General features: G+C 32.0%; 1 long non-coding RNA gene across 1 annotated transcript; it reads left to right on the plus strand.

Annotated features, from left to right (window-relative positions):
* LOC107616674 lies at nt 1932-4776 on the plus strand. The gene is made up of 5 exons (XR_001614593.2): nt 1932-2310; nt 3795-3911; nt 3992-4182; nt 4302-4367; nt 4530-4776. It is a non-coding gene; the product is annotated as an uncharacterized LOC107616674 (long non-coding RNA).

Here is a 5373-nt window from a genome sequence, read left to right on the forward strand (position 1 = left end):
ATAGGATAGCGGATTCTGTATTTACAAAAGTCAATATAAACTGCTACAAGGTGTAGCGGTTTATGCACAGGCCAAATTCAATGTAAACTGCGATAGGATGTAGTGGTTTATGTGCAATTCTAATCTGCGGCAGGGTGTCGCAGTTTACATATAATTAGAAAAATTACAATTGCGTTTGGTATTTTGAAAAGTTATAATTACGTAACATTTTTTCCAAATGTTTTAAATAAAATTTAGAAGGAGAATACTAATTTATTAGATAAATTTGACCTCCACATAAATTTTTTGGAGATACAGGATAAATTTAACTCCAGAAAATATAATCTTACGTCAATACTTTAATTTTGTTTCAAAAATGACTTTTTTTTTTTAGTCCAATATTCACTTTATTTTAAAATAAATGTCAATAACTCAATATATATATAGTTTATCATAAATGGCTTTATTTTAAATACTAAAAATAAGCATTGTTTAGAACTACGAGTTAAAGGGATCTATTGTTTGGTCACAAAGGGTGATGATTTAAAATAATAATTTATATATTTTTTTGTTATTGATAAATTGCACGTTAGATAAAAAAATTGAGTACTGCTACATATATACAAATTTTTTTGGTATACAAATCATACAAATCACTTATATAATGCGTACGCAAATCATGTTGTTTCTCTTTATATCCCACATTCTTCTTCCTCCTCCTCTTCCTTCTTCTTCTTCTCCTTCTTCTTTGCATTTCTCCTCTTTTTTTCGTGTGTTTCATCTTCATCGTCGTTTTTTTATTACTGTTGTTGTTACTGTATTTTTTTCTCTTCCTCTTTCTATTAATTTTGCAATATTATGTATTTTTTTATCACTGTTGTTGTTGCTGCATTTTTTTCCTCCTCTTCTTTCTATTGATTTTGCAACATTATGTATTTTTTTTATTTAATTTTTTCTTCTCAAGAAGAATTATGTGAATATGAAATAAGAAGATGAAGAAGAAAAAGCAGCAGAAGATGAGGAGGAGAAAAATGAAGAGTTTTGAATTATGCAGAACTTATTAGCACACATACACTGAAAATTCTTAAACAATAATACACTCGAATATCTTCGTGTTACACCCAAATTTGCTGCAAATATAGAAAAATGTTTCCTCTAATGCTGCATTTGTTTTCTTCTTCTTCTTTTCTTTATTTCTTTCTTTTTTTTAGTTGAATGAATGTAAGTTTATCATCTTTCAAGTAATTTTGTAACATTATGTGTTTTTTTTGTTTAATTTTTTTGTTTTTATTCTTGTTAAGAGAGTAAAACAAGAAGAAACTTGAGAAGGTAAAACAAAAGAAAAAGATGAATAAGAAAAGAAGAAGAAGATGGCGATGATGATGAAAAAAAGAAGAAGCAGCAGAAGATGAGGAAGAGGAAGAAGAAGAGTTTTGAATTATACAGAACTTATCAGCACACATACATTGAAAATTCTTAAACAATACACTCGAATATTTTCATGTTATACCCAAATATCTTCGTATTATACCCAAATATCTTCGTGTTACACCCAAATTTGCTGCAAATACAGAAAAATATTTCCTCTAATGCTGCATTTTTTCTTATTTATTTCTTTCTTTTAATTGAATGAATGTAAGTTCATCCTCTTTCAAGTAATTTTGTACCATTATATGTTTCTTTTTTTTCTTTATTTGATTTTTTTTTTATTTTTATTCTTGTTAAAAGAGTAAAACAAGAAGAAATTTGAGAAGATAAAATATAAAAAAAAAAGATAAATAAGAAAAAAAAAGAAAATGATGATGATGATGATGAAAAAGAAGAATACTACAAAATTTATATATATTTGTGGGTGTTTTTTAGTGAGAGTTTTAAAAAACCTTCATAATATATTTTATGTGTGACATTTTAACAAACTCCCACAAGATCACTAACAATAAAAACCATTGTTACCACTTAAACTACCAGAAATTAAAATTCTTTTTCAAAATCCAAGAGAACACTTGAAGAGAGAACAGAGGATGAGAGCTCACTGAAACCCTAAGATTGCGATAGTCATCTCCACCGTCATCTCCACCGCCGTCGCCGCCTCCTCTGCCATTGCTGCCGTCGTCACTACTAAAGTTCACCTCCTTTATGCTGTTGCCAGAAAGTTACTGAGATCGAGCCAAGACGCCTCCTTTATCAACGCGTGTCTAGATCTTGTCGCAATGCCCGAGTCTCTGAGACCAAGAGAAAGCACCTCTTCTGTCAACTCTCCTCCCTCAATGACTCTCGTGTTTTCCATCGGCATGCTCTTCTTCGTTCCGATCCACTCATTCTCAATTTTCGGTTCTCTTTCTCTTTTTCCTTTTTATTCATTTTCTTTGTTTTTCATGCTCAGATTCTGAATGCTTTGCTATATGATATAACATTCAATGAGTTTTATTATCTCTTAATTGATGAACATTGTTTCAAATTCGCAAGCACTCCAAGTGTTTGATGAATTGTTTATTCTCTTAATGGTTGTATTAATTCTTGTTCAGTGAAATGATACTGTGTCTTATTTGCTCCCTGTAAATTAAATCTGATCATAGCATAGATTAGACTCTCCTGATAATAGCATTTTTCCTATTTCGTGTCATACTGCAAGTGGCAGCAACTATACTATATATTTGGCCACTATATATTTACAAGCAATGAATTTAGTAGTTCATTGTAATGAATTTTTTGTTTGATCTATTCAAGTTCAATTTCCTGAGTATACTGTGATCTTTTCAGGTTCTTGTAGTGTTATAGTATATATAGGAAGTTTTAATAAGAATAAAGTACAGCCTATGAAAACAAATAAAGTACAGCCTACGAAAATTAGCTCAGATGTTGTTATATTCTTTTGAATTTCTACATTCAAGGTTAAAGCATTTAGGAAGAACGGGAGGAAGGTAGGTAGTATATTAGACGATTAAATTTCCAACATTATCATCACAAGAAATCTTAGAGCGGTGGCAGTTGAGCATCACACCAAATGGCATCCAATTAACTTGTTATAATATATGTGCTCCTTGAAGCCAAAATATTTTTTCATCTTATTTGATTACCAAAAGCATTGCAAGGCAATAACATAACTTGTTAAATTGTTTTCAGTTTTTCTTCTTAACAACTAAGTATCCCATTATACTTTGCTTGATTTCATTTGTCCTATAGGTAACAAGAATACAGAATGAAGGTATCTAAGACACAAATTGAGAAGGCATGTCTTGGGGTTCTTAAATTTTACTGTGTTATTACTTCTTCTACTCTTCTACTTCTATTGCTTTTTCCATCCTTTCACTTGTAGGTTGAAAGTTGCCAAAAAGAATTAACCAGCTTTATCTGATTCTATTATCTAGTAGAACCTAATTATTCACATTTATAAGCACATGGTAGCCGTAGGTACATGATTTATTTGCTTTACAGGAACTAGAGATGTAAGATAAGTAAAGATAGATGGACAATATTTTGAAAAGGGTTCCAGTCATTGAAAAATCAATTTATTTGTAATTTACAAGGTAAAACAAAACCTAGAACAGAGGTGGAATACCAAGATCTATGACTTATTGGCCACATAGATCTGATAGTAATCAACATGCTAATTTAGTTATAGTAGGTGGGGTAGTTATGGCAGCTCTGCAGGTTGCTGGCCGCAGGGAATGATCCTGCATTACACTTATACTAAAGCTTAGCTCATACTCTTAGATGAAAAAGCTAAAAGTATTTTTTGGAGAAGCCATTCTTTCACCTTGTTAACTCACTGATGGTGACATTTCAATTGGCTGAATTCGGTTTTTATTGTGCAGCACTCGGAACACCTTTGCGAGTGTAAGACTGTGAAGCTGCATCTTTTGAGCAATGCATTTGTTACTACACTAAGGAAAGATGAACAGTTTCTTTGGGCTGGTTCTGAGATGGACTCTGTGAGTTCTCGTTGTTGTTGATGATGTATTACTTCAAAATTATTATGCACTATACACAACTAAGTCCAGCTTTATTTTAGGATATAAGTTCGAGATATGGTGAAGACCTTGATTGAAGCTCAGAAGTGGGCAGAAGGGATAAGAGATTGCATAACAAATTGAGTTTTGGTATCAAGACTCAACTGTAAAGAAAGTTCATTTAGAATTCATTGATGAGTTATTGAGATTTAATCCTCCACCTTGCAATGAGCCTAATTATCATAAATTGAAGGTGCCTTTTCACTTGAATAAGCTGTATGGTGTCTTTTGGCTGAGAAGCTCTATAGTGTTTTTGGTGTTTGTAACTTTCTGCAAATTGGATTTGTACAATAAAAAATTTTGTTCTTGTAGGAATACGCTGAAGAAGCGAGGTTATTAGTTCAGGATATTGATACTGCTTTATCGAGGTGTTCAAAGGTACTTTGTCCTAGAATTTAGACTATTCATATGCCTTCATTACTTCATATTGACAATAAATGTATCTCCTTAAAGCTCATGTTTTTGCTAGTTGTAATAACATATTATGACATTAATTTTTCTTTTCACTCCATTCAATTTGATTAATATTATTCATTCCAGATGTCTGAGTTGGAACTTTTGTACTCCAGAGCTTGTGGCTTACCCATCTACATGAAAGAGAATAAGAAATTAGTAAATCACTTTTTGTTTGTGTGTAAAAGAATTCTATTTAATATGTGTACACATGAATGTAGGATATGTTTCTTACTTTCTTTGTAACTTGTAAGAAGGAAGAACCAACAAGAAACCAAACCAAAAGTTCTCTCTCTCCCTTTGTCGCTCCCAATTATAGTGTTTGATTCATCAAGTTCAACTATTTCACTTCTCAGATCTTAAGCAAAGGCAAGTCTCTGTGTGTGTGTGTGTCCAGCTAAATCGAGCTGAATCTTGTAGCATCCAATGTCGTGAGATGTTAAAAGGTCCTATGAATCTACAGGTCTGCCTATTGCTTCTTTTTCACATCTTTTAATTGTATGTGATTATTTAAAGGCATAATTTTATTAACTAATGAGGTCTGCAGAATGTTAGTTTGCTGCATACTAATGAGGTCTGCAGAATGTTAGTTTGCTGCATACTAATATTGTTTCAGACTAATAATTGATTAGTAGTATAATAATGTAATTCTAGTATCTAGATTAATTGTTTCAGTCTTTCAGACTAATATTGACATGTTTGTGGAGGTTGAAACCCACATGAATGTGTTTTTTTTTTAAATTAAAAATTTTTTATGGGGGTTCTAAACCGCCACAATGATTAACCAAGAAGTGCCACAAAACGCAAGCACAGAACCCCCACAAAAGGCATAGAAAACTGCCACTGAATGAAATTGTGGGGGTTGTGAAAAACCGCCACAAAGGAGCTCGTGGCACCTCAAATTTTGGGGGTTTTTGAAACTGCCACGATC

The sequence above is a fragment of the Arachis ipaensis genome, chromosome B09, assembly GCF_000816755.2.
Source record: "Arachis ipaensis cultivar K30076 chromosome B09, Araip1.1, whole genome shotgun sequence".
Taxonomy (NCBI): Eukaryota; Viridiplantae; Streptophyta; class Magnoliopsida; order Fabales; family Fabaceae; genus Arachis; species Arachis ipaensis.